The 22,334-nt window shown below is 47.7% G+C and overlaps 1 pseudogene across 1 annotated transcript; it reads left to right on the top strand.

The window, feature by feature from the left end:
• The first annotated feature begins 408 nt into the window (after positions 1 to 408).
• On the top strand, positions 409 to 14,363 carry LOC308592423 (5-hydroxytryptamine receptor 2B pseudogene; annotated as a pseudogene). Its single transcript has 2 exons — positions 409 to 999; positions 13,846 to 14,363. The product of its transcript is annotated as a 5-hydroxytryptamine receptor 2B pseudogene (transcript).
• The last annotated feature ends 7,971 nt before the right edge of the window (positions 14,364 to 22,334 follow it).

The following is a 22,334-nucleotide window of genomic DNA, read 5'->3' as shown; positions in this document are numbered from 1 at the left end:
TTTTATCTGCCCTTCCACTGATGAACAAACGGGCAGGCTCAAAGTAAAGAAGCCTGCATCAGTTTACAAGCTGTAGTTCTCTAGGGAAATGGAATTTACGGAGAGAAAGAACTGGGAATTATTCTCATAGCTCAACTACTGAGAAGGGGAGCAAAGCTGTACCCAAACAGTATAAATAGTTATCTCCGGAGCTGTTTCCCCCCCAATTTCGAGTTTTTTGCAACATCGCAACCTTTAATGCTCAAAAGTCAGATGGTATAAATTTTCAGCATATGCCACCTTACTACACCTCTAAGTTTGGTGTAACAATTCTAGCCCATCAACAAAAATAAAAACATGACATGTGTATGTTCTATTATGTAGGACGAGCTCTTCAGCACAGGAGGAGAGGCAATGCGCAAGGACACAAGGATCTAATTCATTACCCAACTCTTCAACATTCATTTTTGAAGCTTTTCGCTTTAGGGAACAGTCTGACCATTGGGACCTGTAATAAAGAGATGGATCCAAGCCAGTGTACTCATTTTTAAATACTCTTTGCGTGCATCCAAGGAAGGACCACGATATAAAATTGCACAAGAGAGAGAAGACCCTCATGTGGTAGCAGATGAGTAGTTTACGATGCTGGTCTTTCATCAGGACCGCACTGGGCCGGAGAGGAAGACCAAGCTCCTAGAAGTTACAGTATGTCCCAGTAACACATGCTCTCCGAACAAATCCTACCGGGTGCTGAAATGGCCTTGCCTGTGAACATGTCTGGATCCGGCAATGGATCTGCACAGCCAATCACAGCGGAGGGGACCATGTTGCGCTGGGCAGCTCTGCTCATTCTGATGGTCATCATCCCCACCATTGGGGGGAATATTCTCGTCATACTGGCCGTATCCTTGGAGAAAAAGTTGCAATATGCCACCAACTACTTCCTCATGTCTCTGGCAGTGGCCGATTTGCTGGTTGGTTTGTTTGTGATGCCCATAGTCCTTCTTACCATCATGTTTGGTAAGTACTGGCCTCTGATCCTCTGAAGTTATGTGTTCTCTCTCTCTCTCTCTATATATATATATATATATATGTATGTATGTATGCATGCATTTTAAAGCACTGACCAAATTAAGAGCTTCCTGGTGCCTTAAGCCCCTTTGCAAAATGCAGCAAATTACTCTACCTCTTTCATTCTTCCAGACCAATGCTCAGGGAAAAGCGGAACTACTGAACACCACTCTGAAATAGCTCTTCTGCCAAGTGGGCAGCTATGTTATAACACATAGCAGTGATAGTTTCATAGTTTAAATGAAAATATACACAGTTCCTATAAAATCAGAATAAGTTTTTTAAAAAAAATTTTTTTACATAAACTAGAAACATTCACCATGATCGCCACCAATGGGCATCGTTCCATCCATTTCAAGAAAGCCCCTTTTCTGCCTCTGTACACAATGATTCATAACACAGACCATATGTGTGATATAAGATACTGACATCATTTAATCTCCAGCTTCAGTGAAATAAAAGTTCATTTGAGTGCAATCAGTTTGCCTTTTTTTGCTTTCTATAGTTAAGACAGACTCTAAGTCAGTATTCTAGTGATTTATGTGAAATTCATTTAAGCAGTTCAATGGGGAATTTTCAGTAACGTCTTCCTTAACATCATATTCTGCTAGATTTCCAAAAATATTTTTTTCTGCGTCTCCTAAAAACAAAATATGGATCTACAAATGAAAGTCGGGGAAATGTTCAGTGGCATGGTTCAAAGCCGGTTGAGATGAGGTTGTGAAACCATGATCATAATTTGATGGCAGTTTGTCTGAATTCTCTGATATGCCACAACCAAGGGGTGAAGTGGAAGGCCTTCGCCTCCTTGCCACGACATGGGATGTGGTCTGATTTCAACTCCTGGTCTTGGTGAATCAGCTCCCATGCAAGGTGTCTTCTTGTACCTCTTGTGGTAGATAGGTGTACCTCTTGTGGTAGATAGGACTACTCAGTCACCTGCACAGCAGTTAAATCTCCTTAGTTCCAGTCCTCGTTTCACAGCCCATCACAAACAGAATTTGAAATTCTATTAGCAGCTTGGAATAATTGACAAGAGTCCATTTAACGCAGGGAACTGGTCGAATTATCTAATGTACAATTACAAGTGTGCATTGGTATGGTACCCCACTCGTCCAGTGGAAATGCCCCTACATTCAATAGTCTTAACTGTACCCATGTACTAATGATTCGTAGCAAGAGTCAACAGGAAGACTAGAATGCAATGCTACATCAGTAAACAGTGCCAGGGGACAGAATACAGAAAGCTCAAATTGCGGAAAGCATGTTGTCAGGGGTTCAGGAGCAGAGGCAAGGGCAAGGGAGGAAACAGAGAGCGAGGGGGAGGAGGCAGAAGAAAAGATGAGTGATGACGACGACCCGAGATCTCCGAGTCTTTCCAGTGAATCAGAAGATTCACAGAAAGGAGCACCAGTGGTCAGGGCAAGGGGGGAGCCTAGGGGGACACCCCAGGAAGATAGGGCCAGAGGGGACTCCGAGGAGAGCAGTTGGAAATCGGGACCAGCGTCACAGCCAGAGAGCAGGGAAGAGGAAGAGCGCCAGAGATCAAGCGCTGGCAGCTCGCAACAGGGGGGAGGGCACGAGTCAGGAGTGGCCACACCTCCATCGGGGAGCGAAGAAACGGTCAGACGGAAAGTGGAAGGTTGGGCGCGCGCGTCAAGTTCAAATGCACAGGAAAGTGACGCAGTAGGCAGCCAGGAAAGGGAGCCAGGTCCTAAAGCCCGGCGCAAGGAGACAGGGAGTTCCGGGGGGTCGGCGTCAGAAGAATCCCGGAAGGAAGAGACCCCGGGGGGCAGAGGGACCCAGAGGAGAGCAGTCAGGCGGAAAAGGTGGAGCAGGGCTAGGATATTAAGTTGGTGCACAAGGGGCGGAGACTCAGACGGAGCTTCGCCGATCTAGCCATTAGACGTAGAGTTGCACGCAGCAGCTTGGGAATGGAAACTGTAACTCAATAAAGACTTTTACTTAATGACCGCTGGCTAGCGTGATCCTCTGTGAGCTAGGATCTTCAAGCAGCTCTGACAGTAAGCTCCGTCTCATAATTGTGGGCATCTACAGCCTCGAGGAGAGGAGAGAAGCAGGTGCCCACTAGCTAGCTCACGAACGGCAGACAACATGACGGCTGAGCAGCAGATAGAGGAACTCAGAAAAGCAGTGTCACAACTGAATGCCGAGGCTCTCGCATCCAGGAAGAGAGAGGAGGAGGCAGCTGCCGCCTGCAGGGATCTCCAGGTCAGGTTGGACATGCTTACGAAGCACGGGCAACTGACACCCAAACAGCAGGGAATTGGGTTGGCGAGACGAACAGGCGGTCTGGTCTCTCACTTCGATGGGAACCTGCAGCAGTACCCCAACTTTAGAGCAGATGTAATGTGTGCACTGCAACTGCTGGAAAAAGACTTTAGAGATGAGCAAGAGAAGGTGGGGTTCATCATGTCCCATTTGCATGGGGAAGCTAAAGCATGGCTGCGCAATTTGTGGAGGGATAAGGATCCGGCGCTCCAAAATGCGGATGCCTTTATTAAAGCGATGGATGGGTGTTTCTTATCAAGCATTGACGTGGATCTTGCTCGGCAGCAGATACATGGACTGAAACAAGGGAGGGCCAGCGTAAGGCAGTATCATGCCCGCTTTTTCGCTTTGGTCAGTGCTCTGGAATGGGACAGGGATTCGGCTCCTGTAAGAGACCTGTTTTGGGAGAGATTGCACGGCTCTGTTAAAGATGAAATTGCGAGGGGGGAGAGACCCCGGACCACGCAGGAGATCGTTCAGAGGGCGCTAGCCGTGGGGGTGCGGCTGGAAGAACGTCCGTGGAGCAGGGACGAAGGGCGTGGAGGGCGCGAACCAGCCAGGGGCTCCTCCTTCCTTCCCAGAGAAGCAGCGCGTGCGCAATCCACGCCTCCACAAGGAGGAGGGGTGGAACCTATGGAGGTTGGAAGTGCAAGGGCTCAATCAGCAGCCAGAGCCCTAGCACCGACAACAGTGAAAGCGAAGCCTCCTAGAGGGAACAGGAAGTGTTACATCTGCGAGGATCCAGGGCATATGGCGAAAGAGTGTCCCCGGAGGCTCCACAAGCACACTGCAGCCTCAGCAATGGTAACTGCAGCAACGCAACAAGGAGGACCACAGCAGGGAAACGACGATGTCTGGCTGGAGGAAGAGGCAATGGGGCCCAGCCAGACGTGTCAGTGAAGAAGTCCCCGGAAATTTCACAGCCCATGGACCCCCTCCCGCCCAAACCAGTAGTGAGGCTCACCGCATCGCTCCAGCTGCCCAATGGAATCACATTGGACGTGCCGCTCACCATTGACTCGGGAAGCAATGCGGACTTTATAGGGCAGGACTTTGTAGACCGGCACGCTATACAGTTGCTGCCGGCCACGCTGCCCCTGCAGGTGGTCACGGTGGATGGCAGGGAGCTGCTAGGGGGGCAAGTGGTGAAGCAGACGCCACCAATGGTGATGCGCCTTGGGAATCACAAGGAAATCATCAGCTTCAACGTCACTCAACTATCGGACACGCCCATTGTACTGGGCATGAGTTGGCTGGACAAGCACAGCCCAACGCTGGTTTGGTACCAGAGGCAGCTGACCTTCGGCTCTTCCTTTTGTGCTGAACACTGCATCGTGCCCCGGCAGGAAGGAGAGGAAGAGGAGTCACAGCTGCTGCTAGGCACGCTGCAAGCGATTCCCCACAAGTACGCAGAATTTTTGGAGGTTTTCTGCGAGAAGGAGGCAGACAGGCTACCTCCCCACAGACCATATGACTGCAAAATTGACCTGCTGCCGGGGGCGGCGCTGCCTAAAGGGAAGCTGTATTCCATGTCTGAGGACGAACTGCAGGAACTCAAAGAGTTCATAGATCATAATTTGGAGCGCGGTTTCATCCGGGAGTCCAAGGCAGCGGGGGGCAGTCCTGTATTCTTTGTTAAGAAGCGGGACACGCCCCAAAAAAGACTTGTGGTGGACTATCGCGTCTTAAACAGTGTGACCAAGCCATCGGACTTCCCCATGCCCCGAATCGACGACCTCCTCGCAAAGGTACGGAAGGGCAGCGTGTTCACCAAGTTAGACCTGCGAGGGGCGTACAACCTCATTCGCATGCGGGAAGGGGATGAGTGGAAGACGGCCATGTTCACGCCTCTGGGCACCTACGAATATAGAGTTATGCCTTTTGGATTGCAAAATGGCTCCCACGTTTTTCAAGCGTTCATGCATCACGTGTTAGCAGGGCTCCTCTACAAGACGTGCGTCTGTTTCTTAGATGACATCCTGATCTTTTCGGAATCGCAGCAGGAGCATGACAGACACGTCAAAGAAGTGCTAAGCAGGCTACAGCAGCATAGGCTCTACGCCAAGCTGGAGAAGTGCCAATTCGACGTGACGGAGGTGGATTTTCTGGGCTACAAGTTGTCTGACAAGGGGCTCGCCATGGACAGCGCCAAGGTTCGAGCGGTGTTGGACTGGAAGAGCCCACGCAACCGGAAGGAGGTCCAACGGTTTGTCGGCTTCGCGAACTTCTATCGCAAGTTTATCAAAGGCTTCGCTATGCAGACAGCGGCCATCACGGACACGCTTAGCTCCAAGAAAAAGAAGTTCATCTGGACAGAGCAGGCGGAGCAGTCCTTTCAGGCACTCAAGCGTCTCTTCGCGTCGGAAGAGCAGCTGCTGCATGTCGACCCCAGCAGGCCGATGAGGGTGGAGACAGACGCCTCGGACAGAGCCGTGGGAGCAGTCCTGCTGCAGAAAGACCCGCAGGGGGTTTGGCGGCCGGGAGCGTTTTACTCCAGGAAGCTCAGCAAGTCCGAACAGAACTACACCATCTGGGACAGGGAGTTGCTGGCCATTCATGCAGCATTCAAAGCATGGAGACACTTCCTGATCGGCGCCAAGCACACGGTGCAGGTCTGCACGGACCACAAGAATCTGGAGCACTGGCGCACGGCACAGTTCCTGAACCAAAGGCAGATACGTTGGGCTGAGTTCTTTGCGAACTTCAACTTCCGAATAGAGTATGTCCCGGGGGACACCAACATCATGGCGGACGCTCTCTCTCGTAAGCCACAATATCTGGAGGACGCCAAGCCAGCGGCCGCCATGCACATCTTCGCACCAACAGTGTGGGCGTGCGCTGCGGCAACAGTGGACCTGGAGGCGGTGCGGCGAGCGTTGCAGGATGACTCCTTCGCGCAAGCGAAGATGGCAGAGGTGCACAGGGGCACGGCAGCGACCGACGAGTTCCAGCTGAGAGATGGATTGCTCATTCGTAAAGGGGCCATCTACGTGCCGGGAGACGAACTTCGCGCCAAGGTACTGCAGCAGCTGCACGACGCGCCCACTGCCGGGCACTTTGGCAAGGAGAAGACGGTGGAATTAGTCGCCAGGGACTTCTGGTGGCCCGGAATGAGAGGGGAGGTCGCGGACTACGTGGCGAGGTGTGACACCTGCCAGAGGGCCAAACCGGTGCACAAACCGCCGGCCGGACTGTTGGAACCGCTGCAAACTCCGGTCGAACCATGGGAGAGAGTGGCCCTGGACTTTGTCACGGATCTGCCCAGCTCGAGGGGCAAGACGGCCGTGCTGGTGGTGGTGGACTTGTTCTCCAAGATGGCACATTTCATTCCGTGTGCAAAGGTGGCCACGGCGGAGCAAACCGCCAAACTGTTCATAGACCACGTGTTCAAGGTTCACGGTCTGCCACGGTCTATTCTGTCCGACCGGGGGCGACAGTTCATCTCGAATTTCTGGCAGAAGCTGATGGGCTTCCTGAACGTCAAGATCAACCTGGCGTCGGCGAGACACCCGCAGACCAACGGGCAGGCGGAGCGGGTCAATGCCATCATGCAGCAGTACCTGAGATGTTATGCGAATCAACAGCCTGCGACGTGGGTGGATTACCTGCCGCTCGCCGAGTTTGCCTACAACAACACGAAGCACGTGTCCACGGGGGTCACGCCGTTCTTCGCTAACAACGGGAGGCACCCCAGAACCTTCCCGGGACTGGAAAGGATGGGGGAGGGGGAGCCGCAGACAGCAGATGCGTTCGCGTCGGAGTTGCAGGAGGTCCACGATCAGCTGCGGCGACACCTGGAGCTGGCCAAACATGCATACAAGGTGCAAGCGGACAAACACAGAAGGGTTGGCGAAGAGATCCATGTGGGAGACTGGGTCTGGTTAGCAGCCCACGCAGTGCCGGCCAGGTCGTTGGCCAAGAAGAAGCTGGGGCATAAGCAACTGGGGCCCTACCAAGTCGAAGAGCAGGTCAACCCGGTGGCTTTCAGGCTGGCGCTTCCGGAGGGTTCCAGAATGCATCCGGTGTTCCACAGATCGGTGCTCACTCCCTACAAGGCACCGCACAGGTTTCAGGAACCCGGAACGGCACCGAGTCCGCTCAGAGAAGGAACCGGGCACGCGGGAGTGGCACAGAAGGAACGCATCAACGAAGTCACGGAGATTTTGGACTCCAGATGGGGGGAAGAAGGGGTAGAATACCTTCTCGCCAAGGAGGGCACCCCGGCCAGTGCGAACAGCTGGGTGCCGGGCTACGCCTTGGACGAACCTCTGCTCAAAGACGAGTTTCATGCCCTCTTCCCACATAGACCAATGCCAGCAGACTTTTTCGACGACTGGCTTTTCACGCCAACGCTTTCTGCCAGCACGTTCCGGGGGTTCGACTCGGACGAGGACCCGATACGAGACGCCCGTTCCCCGGAGGGGTCACCCTCGGGATCTGCCTCAGAACCCTCGTATTGGTGGGACGATAGACCAGAGGAGCAGTGGCGCAGGAAGTGGCTGGAAGGTCCAGGACGAGCAACGCCGCCAGGAGGAAGTGAGGGAGAGACGGACATGGACGTTTTCGGGGACGACCCTGGTTTCGAGCACGGCGGCACAGAGATGGAAGCGGAGGTGACCGTCGTCGACGAGAGCAGGGAGGCAGAACCGGGAGACTTCAGATGGAGGCCCGCCACGGGAAGCAAACTGTATCCGACGTTCGTCCCTCTGACACAGCAGCACCCAGTTCCCGCACCGGAAGGAGGAGAGGGGGGAACGGGGGGCTTCGAGGGGGGGATGGATGTCAGGGGTTCAGGAGCAGAGGCAAGGGCAAGGGAGGAAACAGAGAGCGAGGGGGAGGAGGCAGAAGAAAAGATGAGTGATGACGACGACCCGAGATCTCCGAGTCTTTCCAGTGAATCAGAAGATTCACAGAAAGGAGCACCAGTGGTCAGGGCAAGGGGGGAGCCTAGGGGGACACCCCAGGAAGATAGGGCCAGAGGGGACTCCGAGGAGAGCAGTTGGAAATCGGGACCAGCGTCACAGCCAGAGAGCAGGGAAGAGGAAGAGCGCCAGAGATCAAGCGCTGGCAGCTCGCAACAGGGGGGAGGGCACGAGTCAGGAGTGGCCACACCTCCATCGGGGAGCGAAGAAACGGTCAGACGGAAAGTGGAAGGTTGGGCGCGCGCGCCAAGTTCAAATGCACAGGAAAGTGACGCAGTAGGCAGCCAGGAAAGGGAGCCAGGTCCTAAAGCCCGGCGCAAGGAGACAGGGAGTTCCAGGGGGTCGGCGTCAGAAGAATCCCGGAAGGAAGAGACCCCGGGGGGCAGAGGGACCCAGAGGAGAGCAGTCAGGCGGAAAAGGTGGAGCAGGGCTAGGATATTAAGTTGGTGCACAAGGGGCGGAGACTCAGACGGAGCTTCGCCGATCTAGCCATTAGACGTAGAGTTGCACGCAGCAGCTTGGGAATGGAAACTGTAACTCAATAAAGACTTTTACTTAATGACCGCTGGCTAGCGTGATCCTCTGTGAGCTAGGATCTTCAAGCAGCTCTGACACATGTATTGTCTCATTAGTTCAATTTTCTCTCCACATACGCACAAAAAGGCCCTATGACAATTTGGCCTCTATGAATTATTATCCAGCAAAGAAAAGCGATAAAATCTACTGAGTGGATACAAAACCCACAAAACTATAGTTCAAAGGAAATGAACCAAGTGACATATTATGGCCGCAGTTTTCATGCTGGAAATAAAAAATAAAGACAAAAACAGTCCTTATGCCTGGAAGGAAAAGCACGAATGTCCCTCCAGGTACAAGGAAGATAAAACCAAGATGGGTTAGTTGATTCTTACCCCATGTCCTTGTGGAGATCAACTGAATTTATAAATGTAGTGTTCAAATAACACTTTATACTGTTCAAAGCCCTTCACATATAATACCTTGTCATGATCCTTACAAATGACAAAGGCAGCCCAGTATTATTATCCCCTTATCAGTGGGGTGGGGTGGGGAGGTTCTGGGTGAAATCGGTTAATGACTTCATGGCAGAAGGCAAGAATTAAATCGGGAACTTTTCTGTAACAGTCTCTTAAACTACTATACCACCCAAGGGAGTAATTGTGAGTGCAAATCATGAGGAGGAACCTTTGAAGAAGCAACGCAAATAAATCCTACATTAAATAGGAAGCTACTGCCGTATTTTCTACTGCTATCCAGCGCACTTAAATTACACTGGCTAAGATCATAGCAAATACATCACTCAAACTAAGAGGCAGGACTAACTCAGACAAGCAAGTCTTGGCCCTGGAGTCATTATAAATCAAGGTTTCCCGGACTTGGGTCTCCAGCTGTTTTTGTACTACAATTCCCATTGTCCCTAGCTATCAGGACCAGTGGTCAGGGATGATGGGAACTTCCAGCTCCACCGCCTTCAAGACTGCTTTCTTCTAATCCAGATACAAGAGTGATAACATTTTATTTTGTAGTGGTGATCCTTGAGAAGATGTGAGCATTCTGAGAGGTTCACTATGATCAGGTCTCTTGAGCTACAGAGATCTTCATAGCTTGCAGGATTTGCCATACTGCTGTGAAGCTGAGCAACATTAAATGTAAGCACTAAGAGTTAGAAGAAGTAAAAGAGCAAGTGATTAGCGACCAGCAAAAAACTGCAAAAGGATTACAAACTCTCTCCTCTCAAGTTTACTCAGGGCCAAACGACACAAGATGCCAGTCCTGCGAGTGGCTAACTTGGCCTTAAGCTTCCTAACAATTTTGCTTTTCTCGTCTTCTTTTATTATTGAAATTTAATCTTCCATTAATCCTGAGTGAAAACTACTAAAACCGAAGTTTAAAAAATGCAAGGAATCTTAATTTAGAAGCCAACAAAAAGGAAGCTCATGTTGCAGGATGCTTCAAAGGGAGGGAAGTTAGGGATCGTAATTAAATAGGTGTGGCGACATTATTTGCAGGCACTCTGAAAACACAGCTGACCCTAAGCTGAATTCACATCCATAAGATGTCTACTTAGCCGCAAAAGTTGTGTATTTCTGCTTCCTCAGCAACTGCTAGAAGAGAAAATTCACACCAGAAGCAAAAAAAAGGCGCTGGACTGGGTGGACTGAAGCAAGAACACAGCTGAGTCTCCTAGAAGGCTAGTAATCCCTTAAAAATCCATTAGCCAGATAACTGTTTAAATAGTGTCAGCTGTGGCCAAGTCGGCCAATAAGGCCCACCCCTCCCTGCTTTTAGGACTTTTGTGCTTCCACAACTGTACAGAATCTCAACACATCACACAAACACAATTCCTTTCATTTCTGACAGTTGATACGGAAGATCTAAGAGAGGAAATGTGTGTGCCTCTTGACTCTATTCACTCTTCTAGGCCAGTGGGCTTTAAGTGCATTCAAGGAAACTTTGGGGTTCTTTATAAACTTATCAAGAGTTCCTAAATGAGACTAGTAAATGGTAGGCAGGAGTCTTTGAAAGACAGTCTACCATCATTTCAATGAAGAGTGACGGTCCTTCTATCTGATTGGAAAATGTAGGCGACGCAATTTGTAACGCACATGATCAACAGAGAGTATTAGGATTTGCAGGCTGACATCTATAGCGCCAAGGAGTTTGGCTTGCCTGGGCCAGAGAATAAGACATTCCCCTACTTAGCAGATGTCACTGGGGCAGTATAATCACTTAGCATTGATATAGTGCTTTAAAATGTTCAAAACCCATCATGTAAATTGTTGCAACCATCCTGTAAGGTAGATCAGTGTTAGCATATCACAAGGCGAGGTGCTGAAAGTAAAAGAATGCAGTTTGTCAAAGACTGCCTACTGAATTCATGGCCAAGGTGAAATTTGCACCAGGGACTTCCCAGTTCACAGCTCAGAGGCTACACCGCTACCACTGCCTCCTGTAACTCCTCCTCTTCATTATTCTCATTTTACAGAGAGGAAAGAGTTAATATTACACATGGCCAAGAAGATCACTCAACAGTCATGATGTGATCTGGGCCGAAGGCAGTCCAGTCACTGGGCCACCAAATGCGGAAACACCCACACTCAAATTGCAGCCAGCACTCTCAATATCAAGCATTTAAAGTCACTTTTCTTAAACACACAACACACGCACACCACCTCTCTCAAAACTGAGCACAAAAGGAAGAAAAAGCAGAAGTTTAGCGGGAGAAAAATCCACGTTCTCTGATGTAAGAGGGCGAGAGAGGCTATTTTGCTACAGCGCAAAAATTCTCTCCCTGCAGGAATGAGAAGAAAGGAGGTAATGTCTAAGCAGCACGGCACAAAGGAGAGAAAACATTGAAATCATTCATTGGAAATCTAGTGAGCCAGGAGCCATCATCCTCTTCACATGTAAAGCGAACACCTGCACACAAAAAGGCCATACATTACTTGGTCTCAACAACATTAGTTCAAGGCGAAGGAAAACGCTTGCCTTGCTAGATAGAATCTCGGGATTTCAAGCACGCAAATTTAATTGGTTACTTGAAGCTTTTATTTCTTCTGGCACGACTGTGCTCTGGGAACGAGAGATTTTTTTTAAAAAGCTAATAAAAACTCAAAGGAAATCTTTAAAAAGGTTTGCTCAACATTTCACGGTCTATTCAACAAGGCACCAGCTTTCTACTTCATTTTAAATGTTATCAATTCTCTTTTTAAACAAAACCAAAAAAAAGCGCCGCAGGGTTTTTCCCTCTGCTATTACTATTAATACCCCACAAACCACAGAGCGGACTTCTTTAAAAATAAGACTGCGGAGGGCTGGCTGCTGCAGGAAGAACCAGCTGCCACGTGGTTTGGGCTCCACAACATCCCACCATATCCCAATAAAGAAACAGCCATTTAACACAGGGGCAGAGCCACTCACACAATGCTCCCCACAATGTCGGGACTGTATGGTTTCTGTGTAGGAATTGGATGGCTTGTGCAGGGAAGCTACAGACACACCGGAAGCCTCCCCCCGGCTACCTGGGGAAAGGGGGAGGTGGGACAGGAGTTGTTGCTTATGGATCCAAAATGAAAAGGCAGCCGGGAAGGTGGGGAGAATTGCATTCAGATCTGGTTTGGCTGTATTCTGCTTAACAAAGCCGTAGGCAGCTTAACTAGGTTTGACCCAGTAGTAGTTGATTCATTATCCTTCTCAACCTTAGTATCTGAAGGAGTGTCTCCACCCCCATCGTTCAGCCCGGACACTGAGGTCCAGTGCCGAGGGCCTTCTGGCGGTTCCCTCGCTGTGAGAAGCCAAGTTACAGGGAACCAGGCAGAGGGCCTTTTCGGTGGTGGCGCCTTCCCTGTGGAACACCCTCCCGTCAGATGTCAAAGAGAACAACAACTACCAGACTTTTAGAAGACATCTGAAGGCAGCCCTGTTTAATGTTTGATGGATTACTGTATTTTAATATTTGATTGGAAGCCACCCAGAGTGGCTGGAGAAGCCCAGCCAGATGGGCGGGGTATAAATAATAAATTATTACTAGTAGTAGTATAGTAGTAGTAGTAGTAGTAAAGCTGAGAATCCTGGCAACTAGTGTTGGCCCCATAGATTAAGAAAAGAGGGCACACACAATCAGCAAGGTTCAAAATCTCAAGATTATGCCCAGAGTAAAAAAAAAACCAAAACACTTTTTTTTTACCTTTGAACAGTTATGCCCCCCCAAAATGTATTCGTTTTTATTGCAATTGAACCAAGAGATGTCATTACGCAATCCCCAAGAAGGACACAGCTAATTCATAGCTAGGGCCTCTACAAAGAAATCTGGCTTAGAAACCAAACCTTGCACCATTAAGTAAGGAACAGGAGCTGGCTACTACAGGAATAGTGATGCTGATGGATTTGAATATGACAAAATGAAAGGGGGACAATTTACTATTAGCAGGTGCACAGGGCTGAAGAAGCCCTATTTAGAAATCAGGATTCCGAATTATGAAAAGGAAAACCATGTGTTGCAACAAGATGAGGTATTTTCACCTGATCGCCGCTACCACAGCGAAGAAAAAGTCACCTAATTGCAAAGCAGCATATATACCAGAATTGTTGTGCCCCAAAAACAGAACACTACACCTCTAACGCTTAACAGATCACCAGTTGCTGCTGCCCTTTTTTGCTTAATAAGCCCACAATCCACTGATTTTTAGGCCACTACCTCAAAGGCATTGAAGATAGGGCAATTGCCCTGTTCAAGAAGCCTTGATTAATCAATAGATTAAATGTGCTTACATTTGCAATTGAGAAAGGGTTCTACAGAATAGATCCCACCCCACATCTACCGATGCAAACACTCATCTTAAAAGCAGCTCCTCCAGTGCAGGAGAGGTGGAAGAAGGCCTCTTCCGAGATATCACCTGCAGTTTTTAAAATTACTTGTAGTAAAAATAACTTTTTTAAATCTCCTGCCTGATTAATAGGAGGGGGTTATAGTGTCGCGAATTCATTTAGTAAATGTTGCACCCTCTTCCACAGGGTACACCCCCCCAAAGAACAATCCTAACCCTTTCCTACTCTTTTTCAGAGATTGCATGGCCTCTCCCGCGGGAGCTGTGCCCTGTCTGGCTGTTTCTGGACGTCCTCTTTTCCACAGCCTCCATCATGCATCTGTGCGCCATCTCACTGGACCGCTACATTGCCATAAAAAAGCCAATCCAAGCGAGTCAGTACAACTCACGGGCCACAATCCTCATCAAAATCACAGTGGTCTGGCTGATCTCAATAGGTATGTGGCAAGCATCAAAGGGAGAGTGTGCTTTTCATTTGCTAACAGCTGGTGTGAATGCATGGGTGCCAGAAAAGTGGCGCTGCGTGAATGGTGAGCAGCCTCCGATGAGGACATCAGCTAGCCTTGGTTCTCTTCCTCGAATGAAATCTCTAAAACTGAAGTGCAGCTGGGGTCTAAAGCAAAACAGGCATAATCATAGAGTTGGAAGAGAACCTGACGGTCATCTAATCCGACCCCCTGCAGTGCAGGAATATGCAGCAATCCCTTATGGGGATCAAACCTGCAACCATGGCATTATCAGCACCATGCTCTAACCGAAGGCATCATTCCCAGTGCCTGGCCAGAAATTTTATACTATCTACCTATCTCAAGGGCAAATGTTCTTTCTGTACCAAAAGAAGGCTCAAAGCCCTAACACGCCATTCAGATAGCATCTCTGAACTCAAACTCCTATACATTAGGGATAAAAATACACAATACCTTGCTGACCAACAGAGCAAAGCATGGAAATAAATAAATAAATAAATAAATAAATAAATAATAAAGGTAAAGGTACCCCTGCCCGTACGGGCCAGTCGTGTTCAACTCTAGGGTTGTGCGCCCATCTCACGTAAGAGGCCGGGAGCCAGCGCCGTCCGGAGACACTTCCGGGTCACGTGGCCAGCGTGATGAAGCGGCATCTGGCGAGCCAGCACCAGCGCAGCACACGGAAACGCCGTTTACCTTCCCGCTATAAAGCGGTACCGATTTATCTACTTGCACTTAGGGGTGCTTTCGAACTGCTAGGTGGGCAGGAATAATAATAATAATAATAATAATAATAATAATAATAATAATAATAATAATAATAATAATAATTTGTATACTGTCATGATCTGAAGATAACAGGGCAGTTCAACATAAAAATAAGAACACAAAGTACATACAAAAAGAACTCAAACCAATACAGTGGTGCCTCGCAAGACAAAAATAATTCCTTCCGCGAGTCTTTTCGTCTTGCGATGTTTTTCGTCTTGCGAAGCACGGTCTGTCGCAACTGCGCCTCTTCAAGCGGCTTTAAGAAAAAAGCGCAAGACGTTTTCATCTTGCGAAGCAAGCCCATAGGGAAATTCGTCTAGCGAAGCAACGCAAAACCGAAAAACCCTTTCGTCTAACGAGTTTTTCGTCTTGCGAGGCATTCGTCTTGCGGGGCACCACTGTAATACCTTCCCTTCAACAAACGCATTACCATTATTAGTTTGTTGGGAAATTGCTTAACACATTTCAGTTGCAAAAGTTGGATTAAAGGTAAAGGCAAAGAGACCGCTGACCATTAGGTCCAGTCGTGGCTGACTCTGGGGTTGCGGCGCTCATCTCGCTTTATTGGCCGAGGAAGCCGGCGTACAGCTTCTGGGTCATGTGGCCAGCATGACTAAGCCGCTTCTGGCGAACCAGAGCAGCGCACAGAAACGCCGTTTACCTTCCCGCTCGGTACCTATTTATCTACTTGCACTTTGACGTGCTTTCAAACTGCTAGGTTGGCGGGAGCAGGGACCGAGCAACAGGAGCTCGCCCCATTGCGGGGGTTCGAACCTTCTGATCGGCAAGTCCTAGGCTCTGTGGTTTAACCCACAGCGCCACCCGCATCCCACAAAAGTTGGATAGCTACAACAGAAATCACAATGCCCCAGGCACAGAGAAGCTTGAATTCAGTCACTACCACTAGCCCCAGTGAGGAGCAGTTCCTTGTGGGTGGGAAACTGACACCACCTCCAATTCTTTTGGATCTAAAAGGGAAGTGAACTAGCTGGGTCAAATGCCCACCGACAGACACACTAAACAAAAAAAGATAAGGACAGAGGAACAGGAGGGTGGGGTGCAATTGGGAATTTAACTGTTCAGAGGTAAAGGAAGAGAGGAAACTATGACTGTGTTGTCAAAAGTACGCAAAGCAGAAAATAATAAATGAGGTGCAAATGAATAGTTTATATTATGCTTCTCCGTGAATTCTGAACTCTATGAAGGCACACAGCCCGTTGTTAATTTCTCGTTGGTTTGTACACAAAATGTCAACTCCAGATGTAAGACAAATGAGGAGCAGGGGGGAAGTGAATCAATGACTCCAAACTACTGGCAAGCAATGGCTCCAAAGCACAGGAAGCAGACATCATAGATTAACCATAAAACAAGTGATGCAAAATATGCCCAAAGGAGTGTTAAGAATAAGAATGATTTTAAAATCAGTTATGTTGCAAACAATTGAGAGGTGAAAAATGACACCACCCACTTAATCAATGACTACACCCGTGGCGGTTTTTTTCAAAAAGCACCACTTCCTACATTAGTAAATTTAGGAGCTTCCCGCAATCAAAGGAAACAATAGGCAACTTTTGAAGTCAAAAAAAGGAAACGGCTAATGAGGCAAAACTATTTGAACATGACTTTTTAATGCCAGGTTTTAGCAGCATCAATCATACGCAGCACTTATCCCATGTCTTATTACTCATTAAATGTACTCAGTCTCTGAACCGCATCTTCTCAATAATTTAAGGGGAGCTTAAAAACTGATTAGCAGGTGTCTAGCTATGGACTCTCCAAATTCAGAGGCAATAGGCTTTGTTGGGCTCCTTCAAGGCATCTAGATGCTCACTGCAGCAACCAAGATGTTGGACTGGATGGGGCCCACTGTCTATTGCTTTGGTCTGTTCTTGTTTTTATTATGTATTTTGTGTTTTTATCTTGCCTTTTTATGCCGTGAACCACCCTGAGATGCTCAGCTGAAGGGTGGCATATAAATTAAATAAGTAAACAATCCTGCAGGACTCTTTTCATTGCAATGCCTCTGCACTGCTATTAAACAAGAGAACAAAAGGAACTTAAGGATGCTTGTCTTTTCTATAGCACATAAGTCATGAAGCGATAGCCTAAGGTACAGCAAATCCCTAAACTTTATAAAGCCGTGGCGGCAGCACTAAAAAGTGAAAGCTTCATTGCTGACCCAATTACTTGAGTGCTGCAGGGCTGAAGGCACCAAGTTTTGCTTGGTAGCTAAGTCAGCTCTTAAGAAACCACAAATATGTTCAACAGCAGCCGTTGTTAGAAGGCAGGAAGATTCGCTAGGCCAGAGAACTCAAAGCATCCTGTGCTTGCAACTTGCAGAAGGTCAGGGAAGGAGAACGGAAAAATTAAAACCAATTGCCAGCATTTCCCATCCTTCCCGCCATCTTGAGACAATTGTTCTCAGCTGCATGTAGCTCCTGCGGAAAGAAGGCTTGTGGGAAGTGGGTCACCACTGCAAACGCAACACGCGCTTTATGTCAAACACAAGTGATCCTAGAAAAAGTTGCTCTATTTGTTGCCCAAGAAAGGAGATGGGGCACAAAACAGCCAGTGTTGCTCCAATCATGGGCTAGAAGGAGTCAAGAGGCAGAATTAATCTCATAGGAGTCACCTCCCTCAACCTGATGCTTTCCTATTTTGAGGTACTATCTAGCTACTTGATCTGTTGTGCTTTGGAGACATCTCCAGTTCAACTGCTTTGAGGGCTTCTGTTCAATCAAGAGGCATATAAATGTTATTAAATAAAGAGGTTCTCTCTAACGGTGGGCTTGCAAAGCTCCAGTAATTTCATTTGCTCCAATGTTTGGAAGCCAGTCTCAGAACATGCTCCTTATTATGCACTGTGGTGCTTTCGGTTCCACTTCCAGGTTGAAGCTTACTAGATTTCTGCTTACTAGAGCTAAGACGGTTGCTCTATCACTGCAAGCGTTCCTGCTTTCCTTTTCCTTCATCTGTGTGATGTTCTGTGGGTTCTCCTGAACCAACTGGGGGTGTACAAGGGGAAGGGAAGAAAGCCCTGTTGCTACAATGGAACTCATTGCGTGGGCTCAGAGAGGTACAACTACAGTGGTACCTCAGGTTAAGGACTTAATTCATTCTAAAGGTCCATTCTTCACCTGAAACTGTTATTAACCTGAAGCACCACTTTAGCTAATGAGGCCTCCTGCTGCCACCGATTTCTGTTCTCATCCTGAAGCAAAGTTCTTAACCTGAAGCACTATTTCTGGGTTAGCGGAGCCTGTAACCTGAAGCATATGTAACCCAAGGTACCACTGTATTTAGCTGAATCCAGCCTATATGCAGTGCCCGATTTATGTATAAACTAAACAAGCTATAGCTTAGGGCCCCACTCTCTTGGGGCCCACCCCAAAAAGAAATAAAGAAAACAACAACTGGATGTACATTTCCAAAATATAAGATAAAAAAGCAAAATAAAACCTACATATAGCAACAGTGTTTTGTGTTTTGTACGGACCTATTAGGTCCATAAATTACCATATATCATATATTCAACACAAAGAAAACAGTGACAAATTGTTGTTGACAAAGGACAGCTGGACATATAAAGGGCCCCATTAACTTCAGTAGCTTAGGGCCTCATCATACCTAAATCCGGCCAAGCCCATATGCACCAACTATGGAGGCAGGGGGTGATGTCTCTTTTGATCATATTGGGAGAGAGAAGAGCTATTCCACCCATTCCTGTGGTTTGCCTTCCAACATGGGTAGGCAACTAAGGCCCGGGGGCCGGATCCAGCCCAATCGCCTTCTAAATCTGGGCCACAGACAGTCTGGGAATCAGCATGTTTTTACATGTGTAGAAAGTGTCCTTTTATTTAAAATGCATCTCTGGGTTATTTGTGGGGCATAGGAATTCATTAATATTTTTTTTTTTCAAAATATAGTCCAGCCCCCCACAAGGTCTGAGGGACAGTGGACCGGTCCCCTGCTGAAAAAGTTTGCTGACCCCTGCCTTCCAAGTAGGAATTGGACTCCTACCACCACCACCACACACATACTTGTAATCATTTAAGGGAACACAGGAAATTGACAATTACTTACTCAGACCATTGGTCTGCCTAGGTCTCCATTGATTGGCAGGAGGTTTGAGACATGCCATGGATTGAACCTGGGAAAGCAAATTTTCTCTACTATCATCATCATCATATATTATTTATATCCCTCCCATCTGGCTGGGTTTCCCCAGCCACTCTGGGAGGCTTCCAAGAAAACATTAAAATACAATAATTCATCAGATATTAAAAGCTTCCCTAAACAGGACTGCTTTCAGATGTCCTCTAAAAGTCGGATAGTTGTTAATTTCTTTGACATCTGATGGGAGAGTGCTCTACAGGGTGGGCGCCACTACTGAGAAGGCCCTCTGCCTGGTTCCATGTAACTTCGCTTCTTGCAGTGAGGGAACCGCCAGAAGGCCCTCGGCGCTGGACCTCAGTGTCCAGGCAGAACGATGGGGATGGAGACGCTCCTTCAGGTATACTGGGCCAAGGCCATTTAGGGCTTTAAAGGTCAGCACCAACACTTTGAATTGTGCTTGGAAATGTACTGGTCTCAGAGGCTGCTCCCAGTCATTACCCCCCCCCCACTTTCTGGACACGGCCCAGGACGAAGAAGTGGAACCACTGTATAACAGTGCCCCCAGCTCCCAGCTCCTCTAGACGGTCCAGAAGGAGGTTTTGATGGTATCAAAGGCCACTGAGAGATCCAGCAGATCTTTCACTTGAAAGATCGTTCACTTGAAGAGAAGAGATGAGATGTATATGCATGCTTCTTATTAAGTCAATATCTTGTTTGGTCCTAAGTAATAACAGTGTATACTTCGAAATGCTTCATGGATGGAAAATGGCAGCCCGTTTTCAGAAATGAACACTGTTCATTCTCCAGTTGCTGCACAGCTCTCAGATCCTCTAGGAAATGGTTCACTGGTGCAGCAGCTACACCAACATTGATTATTGTCATCGACTCTTTCACATTGATTGTACTGACATTGCCTAAGGACTTGGACAAACACATTAGATGACTAAGTAAACAAAGCATACTCCCCCCTTTTTTTTCTTCTTGTACCAATCTCATCTTATGCTCCAGGAGGAAAGATCTATTGGTAAACGAATTACATGACAAAAGTGATATTTATGCACTCAATAGTAGCTAGCATAGCCACCGTTCAGACACAAAATGCTCTCATATTGTAATGACACACACACAAGTATGGAAATAATGAGGACAGGAAGAATATGCCAGCCATATGTTTTGAGTTTGAAGATGAAAATAGCAGTTGTTCACCAGGAAGGCAGTGATGCTTGCCACATTTATCTGCAGTCAAAAACAGTGGATTTTTTTTTAAAAAAAAGCAGGACAAACAATGGTTTGAGACTCATTACAGCTTTGCGCAGACTCTCAACAGAATGTAAAATGGAAGGCTGCAGACCAGCCACCAAGCCTCGATGAACCAGAACATACATATTCTCCAAAGAGTTTCAAGTTAATATGAGATCCCCGGAGGATTCTCGCCATCTGTGTAAATGAGGCCAGGAGAACTTTTGTATGACATTTGTAGGAACAGTTGGGAGACGTCCCATCTTAATTAATAAACAATTACCCACACACTGCTTTCATGCTTGCACTCCAAAAGTTCCACACACAAAGGACAATAAAACGAGGCCATATGCTGATGGCTAATAGAATAGTTGCTGTACTAATTAATAGATGTGCGATTTAACAATGGCTGGTGCATTTTGATTTATGTGAGGTGTCACTAGCTTTGTGCAAACTTTCATACTCACGCATTTGCCCCAGGTTGTATTGTTTATTTCTTGCGTCTGCTGACCATTCTTTCCTCCTTCACTTATACCTAGTCAGTCTTTAAAAGCATAAATTCATGCTCTTGCCAGCATTGGCATGCACCAGGGCCTAGAAGGGTCTGCTGAGGCTGACAAGTGCATAGATTAGATTGGGCTCTTGCTGATGAAGGGTGTGAGAGCACCCGCAACCTGTATCACCAGAGGGTGGTGGTCCACTAGAGTGAATGAGGCACTGCCTACCAAACCCCAAGATGCCCCCAATTGCCTGCTGTCTTACAAACCACTCCATGGAGGTGGCACCAACTATAGCTTCCTCTTCTTCTGTCTTATGGTTGCCCTTGTAGGACACATCACAGAGGAGGAATTGGTTGGTGCTGCCTGCCATTGCTTCACCTACAGTTGCTTTTTCTGCCTTCCCCCTACTAGTCTCAAGGGGGACCAGCCACTGCTGGCTGGAATGCTTAATGCTGCGAAGCTCCTGAGTGTTTCCGCACATGCATTCTTCACTCAAAAATGTTGCAGTTAAGATATGCAGCTGAAAAACAGGATTGTTTACGAGAATCCAGGTGTTGTGTGACAAATTATCCTACATGTAATGGATGCTTCACCAAGAGGTAATTTTCAGACAGAGCAGAAGTAATACCCAGGAAGGAAGGGAGATATCTTGGTAGTAGCAATAATTATGGGGCTGATTCACTGGCAGAGATTCTAGCCAGTGATGTGAGCTAATGGCGTCATGGCCTGTTGCTACTCCTACAGGCTTCCTCAGAAGTACAGACAGGATTCGCCAACCTTCCTTTATTCTTGAAGTCAGCTTCTTTCTACATGCTATTCAAATTTTTGATGGGAACCCACTGCTCTGTGAATACCTCCCTGCACAGAATTACAATGAAGGCTCTGTAGAAATTCTGTTAGAAGTTAAAAGCCCTAACTCACAGCAGTGGCTTCCAACATCATCTCACCTTGGAGAAAACGTAAGAAATTGATAAATAATTTCAGTATGAAAACAATATAAAACTGTCGTCCAATGCCGCTCCCACCCTCAAGTGCAGGCAAATTTGCTACAGCCCAACTTCCCTAGGAAGAAGGCTTGGATTGGTTTGACCCTGGGAAGGAGCTGAAGTAGGCATAGGGTTACCTCCTGGACAATCAGGAAGGAGAAGAAGCCTGACATTATAAGCTGGCTCCTCCCTAAACTCTTCACTTTTCTTTTTTGTGGTGCCTTCTGCCCCACCTTTTTCTGTTTGGTGGCTGATTAGGAATTTTTGAGGAAGCCCCTGATTGGCCACTGGTCTCCTCTTTTTTGACTACTCCATACTGCTGTGAGTCCCTTGAGTGGTGTTTTTAAATTATTTTATTTAGCTTTTAGCAGGAAAGAAAAAAATTAAGATCTGGTAGGGTAAGTACCTGAGACATTGTTGCCTTAGCGGCACTTTTTGGTCACCCTACCTTGGCTTTGGGAGACCTCGGTGGTATCTATTAGGTTCGGCAAGGTCACCAGGGTGAGGGAACAACTTTAATTGGAAACATTTCACAGTAGAAAAGATTGACCACCCAAATTTCCCCACTGCCATAGTCCTCTGAATCAGTCCTCTCTGAAGCTGCTCTCTGAATAGGCTTGCATGTTGAGACCCTGAGACCACCCCA

Source organism: Podarcis bocagei (assembly GCF_964188305.1).
Source record: "Podarcis bocagei genome assembly, chromosome: 7".
Taxonomy (NCBI): domain Eukaryota; kingdom Metazoa; phylum Chordata; class Lepidosauria; order Squamata; family Lacertidae; genus Podarcis; species Podarcis bocagei.
The sequence above is the reverse complement of the archived record's forward strand: the minus strand, read 5'-3'. Positions and strand labels throughout refer to the sequence as shown.